Genomic DNA, 9,927 nt, shown 5'->3' with positions numbered 1-9,927 from the left:
TGAGGGAATTAAAAGGACTATGAGTGAGATTTATGATGCCCACCTTATCCAACTCCTGTAGAGTTTCTCCTATCTCCTTGTGCCCCCCAGGCAATTTATACTGCTTAGTATTTGTCACTTGCCAAGGTACAGGCAAAGCTGCAGGCGGGTGCTGAGCATGTCTGCTCAGAACTGCCTTTACTGAAAGTTCCCTCACTCTGAACTCACCTGCAGTGGTCTGTAACCTCAGGTCCTGCAGGACATCTACCCCCAAAATATATTCAGGAATGGGGGAAATGTACATGGTATACTTCTTTGCATGTAAACACCAAATCCCCATCAAGTTTTTCTTCACTCTAATTGCCTTACCCCCATAGCCATCTATCACAACAGGGATCCCAGGAAAATGCTCAGGGTTGCCATAAATGAGAGAACATTCAGTTCCTGTGTCCACCAGCACCAAGACACATTGTACATTTACAGGGGACCAATGAATTTCTAATTTTACATGTGGCCTCTGGTCCCTACCATGGCCCCCAAGTTGGGGGCCTTGATCCCCCCTCAGTCAAACTGTGACATCCAATCATCTTCCTGTGGGGATGAGGGCCCAGGCAGGTCCTGAGTACTGTCCCCCAGGAAGTCTTGCAGGAACACAGGCCAGATATGGAGCTTTGCCTCTGGCTTCCGTGTCCTGGACCTCAGCAGCTGGAACTGCTGTTCTGGCTTTAATTGATGCCACAGTTCTAACAAGATCCTATTGGGCTTCCCATCAAGTTTTTCTTTCACTACCCTGACCTTTATCAAATCAACCAACATCTGGGTCCTCAAGACCTTCACAGGGCCCTTTGCACCTCTCCTTTCAGTCATAGCCCATAATTCCTTCTATGCTCTTATTGTTTGAACCTCCCCCAGATCTGATAAAGTATGAGTAGCCTCACTTATGGGTTGCCCTATGTAGGGGACAAGAATAGTCACTAGGAACCCAAAGAGAAATGGGGGGAGCTGTATGGAGCACCAGATTTCTCATTCCTACAGTGAACAACTCCTCAACAGGGCCCTCGGGGTCCATATTATAGATGATATTTCTCATGCCCACCTCCTGTAACACCTGCTGGAGCTCTGTGTAAATTTTCCAGCTAGTGGGTAAGTATGGTAAATCACCCTGATTAGGCCAAACTGCCCTGATACTGCTGTCAGCCAATCCAGAAGGGTCTGATTCCATGAGGTGTGACGGGCACTTTGCAACAGTTGCTGGAAGGAAGGGTAAGTCATCAGGGATGCCAGTCTACCCATTTCAGAACCTGACATAACAATGTTTTCCAGCCCCATATCCCAAAGTTGCAAAAGCTATGTAGGCAGAGGTTCCAACAGCTTCTGCTGAAACTGAATGACCATGTCCACCAGCTCATCCTGGGTATAGTGGCAGAGTACGGAGTGCTCCACAACCTGGGGAAGGGGCTGCTCCTACCCCTGAGGCCCCCACAGTTGTTGTGTTTTTATTTTCCTAATTACAACCGGGCAGGCCTTTAATATGGGACAGGCTGGTGCCTTGGGTAGTGGCCTCAACAACAGTTCAGCCCTTGGCCCCTCATTCTCCCCTGACATCTCCTCTACCATCTCTGGGGCTGAAGGCACCAGTCTTTCCTCCCCCTCACCCATGGCCTCCTGCAATGTGGATTCTCCTGATGTCTCCTCCCTCGTTGCTAACATATCTTCCAGGAGCATGATGTGTCTTCTTAATAACTGTCTCTCTTTCTTAAGGGCATCCCAGAGGTCATCACCCAATTCCTCCAAGTGACGTCAAAGTGTTTCTCTCTGCTTCAAAACCCTTTCCACTATCTCAAGAGACAAACATCCCACAATCCCAGCTGCTAGATAGCCACTCAGGGCTTCTAAGCAGTTTCTATCTCATGGAGGGATAATTCCACAGCTTCAGGTGTCTCCACCCCTCCCCGTTATGAGGAAAGCACCACCCCTCTAGGAGGTGCTTTACCCTAGAACAATTCCCCACTAGGGCTCCCCAACTGGAAGCCCCACAGATAGGGGGCTCCAGGTTAAGCTGTGCTCTCTACCACTGCAGTCACTGGGCCTCACCACCATCCACAGAGGGGTGGTTCTGGGCATCTCCCTACCATTACTGGGGGCAGTCTGCCCAAGGGTTGCACCCCTGTAGCTTGGTTTTGGGTTCAGAGATCCTACCAACTACGCCATATGTAACTCCGGGGGGAAAATCCCAGGGCAAAATACCTTTGAAACCAAAATCAGTCAAAGGGAGAAATAAAGTGGGAGAAACCTACTTATTTCTTATAAGCAGTCATCCGTTTCTGCTCGCCCGTGCTCACAACCCAGCTGCAGAAGCAGGTACTCCACCCAACCTCTCTGGTCCAGATATGCCCTCACTCGTCCTTGTAATCACCTACTGATATGGAGATGAACTACTTCTCTCCACCCCTTGGAAACACCTATTGATATGAAGATGTACTAAGGCCAGGTGAGAGATTCTGGAAATATTGCAATTTTACTCACATAAACTAAACAGGCCATAAAACTAAGGAAGACAGCTTCTTTCTATAATGAATTGGGAATATGACTCTACTCTTTTCCTTCTCAATCCCTACAAGATTTTGCTTCACTTGCAAGAGGATTTATCCTTCAAATCTATAAAAAAAAAAAAAGCTCAAACCAAGAAAGTCATTGCATTTAGCAAAAGGAGGAGGAAAATAGAATATGGAGAAGAGTGGTTTATGTAAGAGCAAGTTTTTGTAATAAGTGTGGGGACAGGTCCCACTGGGAGCATATTCACGCTATAATTTTTGAAATGGAAAGTTGGGGCCCAGCTGGATAGTGGTAAGGTCAAAGCCAGGAAGTGGAGCAGCAGATGACACAAGCCCACAGGGCACAGGAGGTTGGGATAATTTCCCCAGCCAGGTTGGCACCAAGAGTCACCTGCTGTGCTGGTGTGCTGTGTAGTCATCTTGATGTGAGCGAGAATGAAAACTGGTCCTTGTGCAACTCATGAAAGTAATCTAATCACAGCTATCTGCATGCCAAAATCAGGATAGTAAGCACCAAGGGCCCCTGACATTCCTTAGGGTTGAATTTCCCTTTCCTAGGGACCTTATTTCCCCAGATTTATTTCCCCACTTAGAACTCCCAATCCAAAAATCAAACAAATTGGTTATAAATGCCTCTTTCACATTCCAAGTACCTTAGACATTGGATTCAATTATTTGATGTTGATACTCATTTCATCTCCTCCCTTCTTACACAAATGTTATTTTTAAAAGCAATCATTACAGAATCTCATTTGAAAATAAGCACATGATGAAAACAAATGAGGCACTTTATTCTGACATTTTACACAATTCTTCCCACTTATAAGAGCAAAGCAGTAAGGGAATTTGGTTTGAGGCCTCCTCCGAGGAACTCCAAGGTCCTGGCACAAGAAAATACACCACTTGCGCTTTGACAAACCACCAAACCAAGGATGCACATAAAGAGTCCAAACATGGATCAAAGTATATATTCAAAACATTTTTCAAAATGACTCTCATACAAAAATAAAACAAGGACTGGGGCGGAGCGAAGATGGCGGCATGAGTAGAGCAGCAGAAATCTCCTCCCAAAACCACATACATTTTTGAAAATACAACAAAGAAAACTCTTCCTAAAAGAGAGACCAGAAGACACAGGACAACGGCCAGAATACATCCACACCTGCGAGAACCCAGCACCTCACGAAGGGGGTAAGATACAAGCCCTGGCAAGGCGGGACCCAAGCGCAAAACACCCCAGGCAGGAGGAGAGGAGGTGGAGCGAGGAGGGAGAGGGAGCCCAGGACTGCTAAATACCCAGCCCCAGCCATCCACACGAGAGCGCAGACACAGTGCATGCGTGAGGTGCTGGAAACTAGGGAAACAGGATAGTAAGACCTGTGAGCGGGTCCCTACAGACGTTGCACCCAGGACAAAGAAAAGCGAGTGCTTTTTGGAAGTCTTAAAGGGACAGGGACCTCACAGCCAGATGGAAACATCCTGGGACATTTAGTCCAGAAGCAGGGAATCTGGGGATCTCTGGGCACTCTAAACCCCTGGGCAGCAGGGAGCATGGAGATCCCTCATGGAGATAAAAAGCCTCCCGGCCGTTCCCCCTCCAACGCAGCTCCACCATGTCGGAGCAGAAGCCCGAGGCAGGCCACGCCCACAGCAACAGCGGAGATAAACTCCATAGCAGCCAGGCAAGAATCAGAAGCCCTTTCTGCACGCAGATGCCAAGCACAAGCCACTAGAGGTCGCTGTTCCCCCAGGAGAGGAAGGCCACAAACCAACAAAAAGGGAAGTTCTTCCAGCTGTCACTCGTCCCAGCTCTGCAAACTATCTCTATCACCATGAAAAGGCAAAATTACAGGCAAACCAAGATCACAGAGACAACACCAGAGAAGGAGACAGACCTAACCAGTCTTCCTGAAAAAAGAATTCAAATAAAAATCATAAATATGCTGACAGAGATGCAGAGAAATATGCAAGAGCTAAGGGATGAAGTCCGGAGGGAGATCACAGATGAAAGGAAGGAGATTACAGATGTGAAACAAACTCTGGAAGGATTTATAAGCAGAATGGATAAGATGCAAGAGGCCATTGATGGAATAGAAACCAGAGAACAGGAATGCATAGAAGCTGACATAGAGAGAGATAAAAGGATCTCCAGGAATGAAACAATATTAAGAGAACTGTGCGACCAATACAAAAGGAACAATATCCGTATTATTGGGGTACCAGAAGAAGAAGAGAGAGAAAAAGGGATAGAAAGTGTCTTTAAAGAAATAATTGGTGAAAACTTCCCCAAACTGGGGGAGGAAATTATCGAACAGACTACAGAAATACACAAAACTCCCAACAGAAAGGACCCAAGGAGGACAACACCAAGACACATAATAATTAAAATGGCAAAGATCAAGGACAAGGAAAGAGTTTTAAAGGCAGCTAGAGAGAGGACAAAGGAAACCTACAAAGGAAAACCCATCAGGCTATCATCAGACTTCTCAACAGAAACCTTACAGGCCAGAAGAGAATGGTATGATATATTTAATGCAATGAAATAGAAGGGCCTTGAACCAAGGATACTGTACCCAACACAATTATCATTTAAATATGAAGGAGGGATTAAACAATTCCCAGACAAGCAAAAGTTGATGGAATTTGCCTCCCACAAACCACCACTACAGGGTATTTTAGAGGGACTGTTCTATACAGGAGCACTCCTAAGACTAAACAGATGTCACCAGAGAAAATAAAATCACAGCAAAGAAAGCAGACCAACCTAATCCTAACTAAAGGCAAAAAATAAAATCAACTACCCACTAAAAGCACTTAAAGGAAACAAGAAAGAGCTCAGAATAAAACAACCAACATATAAAGAATGGAGGAGGAGGAATAAGAATGGAGAGAAGAAAAGAATTTCCAGACAGTGTGCATAACAGCTCAATAAGTGAGCTAAGTTGGCAGTAAGATACTAAAGAAGCTAACCTTGAACATTTGCTAACCATGAATCTAAAGCCTGCAATAGCAATAAGTACATATCTTTCGATAGTCTCCCTAAATGTAAATGGACTGAATGCACCAGTCAAAAGACACAGAGAAACAGAATGGATAAAAAAGCAAGACCCATCTATATGCTGCTTACAAGAAACTCACTTCAAACCCAAAGATATGCAAAGACTAAAATTCAAGGGAAGGAAAAACATATTTCAGGCAAACCACAGAGAGAAGAAAGCAGGGGTTGCAGTACTAGTATCAGACAAAATAGACTTCAAAACAAAGAAAGTAACAAGAGATAAAGAAGGACATTACATAATGATAAAGGGCTCAGTCCAACAAGAGGATATAACCATTATAAATATATATGCACCCAACACAGGAGCACCAGCATATGTGAAACAAATACTAACAGAACTAAAAGAGGAAGTAGAATGGAATGCATTCATTTTAGGAGACATCAACACGCCACTCACCCCAAAGGATAGAGCCACTGGGCAGAAAATAAGTAAGGACACGGAGGCACTGAACAACACACTAGAACAGATGGACCTAATAGACATCTATAGAACTCTACATCCAAAAGGAACAGGATACACATTCTCAAGTGCACAGGGAACATTCTCCAAAATAGACCACATACTAGCTCACAAAAAGAGCCTAAGTAAATTCCAAAAGATTGAAATTCTACCAACCAACTTTTCAGACCACAAAGGTATAAAACTAGAAATAAATTCTACAAAGAAAACAAAAAGGCTCACAAACATACGGAGGCTTAACAACATGTTCATAAATAATCAAAGGTTCAACGAACAAATTAAAATAGAGATCAAGGAATATATGGAAACAACTGACAACAACAACACAAAGCCCCAACATCTGTGGGACTCAGCGAAAGCACTATTAAGAGGAAAGTATATAGCGATCCAGGCACACTTAAAGAAGGAAGAACAATCCCAAATGAATAGTCTAACATCACAATTATCGAAACTAGGAAAAGAAGAACAAATGAGGCCTAAAGTCAGCAGAAGGAGGGACATGATAAAGATCAGAGAATAAATAATTAAAATTGAGAATAATAAAACAATAGAAAAAATCTATGAAACCAAGAGCTGGTTCTTTGAGAAAATTAACAAAATAGATAAGCCTCTAGCTAAACTTATTAAGAGAAAAAGAGAATCAACACACATCAATAGAATCAGAAATGAGAATGGAAAAATCACGACAGACTCCACAGAAATACAAAGAATTATTAAAGACTACTATGAAAATCTATATGCTAACAAGCTGGAAAACCTAGAAGAAATGGACAACTTCCTAGAAAAACACAACCTTCCAAGACTGACCAAGGAAGAAACACAAAAGTTAAACAGACCAATTACGAGCAAAGAAATTGAAATGGTAATCAAATACTACCCAAGAACAAAAACCCAGGGCCAGACGGATTTACTTCAGAATTTTATCAGACATACAGAGAAGACATAATACCTATTCTCCTTAAAGTTTTCCAAAAAACAGAAGAGGAGGGAAAACTCCCAAACTCATTCTATGAAGCCAACATCACCCTAATACCAAAACCAGGCAAAGACCCCACCAAAAAAGAAAATTACACACCAATATCCCTGATGAACATAGATGCAAAAATACTCAATAAAATATTAGCAAACCGAATTCAAAAATATATGAAAAGGATCATACACCAGGACCAAGTGGGATTCATCCCAGGGATGCAAGGATGGTACAACATCCGAAAATCCATCAACATCATCCACCACATCAACAAAAAGAAGGACAAAAACCACATGATCATCTCCATAGATGCTGAAAAAGCATTTGACAAAATTCAACATTAATTCATGATAAAAACTCTCAGCAAAATGGGAATAGAGGGCAAGTACCTCAACATAATAAAGGCCATATATGACAAGTCCACAGCCAGCATCATACTGAATGGCGAGAAGCTGAAAACTTTTCCTCTGAGATCGGGAACAAGACAGGGATGCCCACTCTCACCACTGTTATTTAACATAGTGCTGGAGTTCCTAGCCACAGCAATTAGACAAAACAAAGACATAGAAGGAATCCAGATTGGTAAGGAAGAAGTCAAACTGTCATTGTTTGCAGATGACATGATATTGTACATAAAAAACCCTAAAGACTCCACTCCAAAACTACTAGAATTGCTTTCAGAATATAGCAAAGTTGCAGGATACAAAATTAACACACAGAAATCTGTGGCTTTCCTATACACCAACAATGAACTAATAGAAAGAGAAATCAGGGAAACAACTCCATTCACAATTGCATCAAAAAGAATAAAATACCTAGGAATAAACCTCACCAAAGAAGTGAAAGACCTATACCCGGAAAACTACAAGACACTCTTAAGAGAAATTAAAGGGGACACTAACAAATGGAAACTCATCCCATGCTCTTGGCTAGGAAAAATTAATATCGTCAAAATGTCCATCCTGCCCAAAGCAATATACAGATTTGATGCAATCCCTATCAAATTACCAGCAACATTCTTCAACAAACTGGAACAAATAGTTCAAAAATTCATATGAAAACACCAAAGACCCCGAATAGCCAAAGTAATCCTGAGAAGGAAGAATAAAGTGGGGGGATCTCACTCCCCCACTTCAAGTTCTACTACAAAGCCATAGTAATCAAGACAATTTGGTACTGGCACAAGAACAGAACCACAAACCAGTGGAACAGATTAGAGACTCCAGACATTAACCTAAATATATATGGTCAATTAATATTTGATAAAGGAGCCATGGACATACAATGGGGAAATGACAGTCTCTTCAACAGATGATGCTGGCAAAACTGGACAGCTACACGTAAGAGAATGAACCTGGACCATTGTTTAACCCCATACACAAAAGTAAATTCAAAATGGATCAAAGACCTGAATGTAAGTCATGAAACCATAAAACTCTTAGAAAAACACATAGGCAAAAATCTCTTAGACATAAGCATGAGTGACCTCTTCTTGAACATATCTCCCTGGGCAAGGAAAACAAAAGCAAAAATGAACAAGTGGGACTATATTAAGCTGAAAAGCTTCTGTACAGCAAAAGACACCATTAATAGAACAAAAAGGTAACCTACAGTATGGGAGAATATATTTGTAAATGACAGATCTGATAAAGGCTTGACATCCAAAATATATAAAGAGTTCACACACCTCAACAAACAAAAAACAAATAATCCAATTAAAAAATGGGCAGAGGAACTGAACAGACAGCTCTCCATAAAAGAAATTCAGATGGCCAACAGACACATGAAAAGATGCTCCACATCGCTAATTATCAGAGGAATGCAAATTAAAACCACAATGAGATATCCCCTCACACCAGTAAGGATGGCTACTATCCAAAAGACAAACAACAACAAATGTTGGTGAGGTTGTGGAGAAAGAGGAACCCTCCTACACTGCTGGTGGGAATGTAAATTAGTTCAACCATTGTGGAAAGCAGGATGGAGGTTCCTCAAAATGCTCAAAATAGAATTACCATTTGACCCAGGAATTCCATTTCTAGGAATTTACCCTAAGGATGCAGCACTCCAGTTTGAAAAAGACAGATGCACCCCTATGTTTGTCGCAGCACTATTTACAATAGCCAAGAAATGGAAGCAACCTAAGTGTCCATTAGTAGATGAATGGATAAAGAAGAGTGGTACATATACACAATGGAATATTATTCAGCCATAAGAAGAAAACAAATCCTACCATTTGCAACAACATGGATGGAGCTCGAGGGTATTATGCTCAGTGAAATAAGCCAAGCGAAGAAAGACAAATACCAAATGATTTCACTCATCTGTGGAGTATAAGAACAAATGAAAAACTGAAGGAACAAAACAGCAGCAGAAACACAGAACCCAAGAATGGACTACCAGGCACCAACGGGAAAGGGACTGGGGATGATGGGTGGGTAGGGAGGGATAAGGGGGGGGAAGAAGAAAGGGAGTATTATGATTAGCATGCATAATGTGGTGGGTGGGAGAAAGTGGAGGGCTGTGCAACACAGAGAAGACAAGTAGTGATTCTACAACATTTTGCTATGCTGATGGACAGTGACTGTAATGGGGTTTGTGGGGGAGACTTGGTATAGGGGAGTGCCTAGTAAACATACTATTCTACATGTAATTGTAGATTAATGATTTAAAAAATGAGAAAGAAAGGGGGATTACTCCCTGATAGGATAAAACTAACTGCAAATAAACGATTAATGTATGCTTTACATATCCTTAATTTTGATATTTTAAAGGGTGTCAGATGATCAGATATGGAAGTACATTTTTATGATAATATTCCTTTCTCTTAAAAAAAAAAAACAGTTCCTGTGTGGTGATCTCCAATAGGTTCTTCACAATGGTATAAAGGTCATATCAAAGGGTG

The sequence above is a fragment of the Manis pentadactyla genome, chromosome 5 (genome assembly GCF_030020395.1).
Source record: "Manis pentadactyla isolate mManPen7 chromosome 5, mManPen7.hap1, whole genome shotgun sequence".
NCBI lineage: Eukaryota > Metazoa > Chordata > Mammalia > Pholidota > Manidae > Manis > Manis pentadactyla.
Note: the sequence above shows the minus strand (reverse complement) of the source record.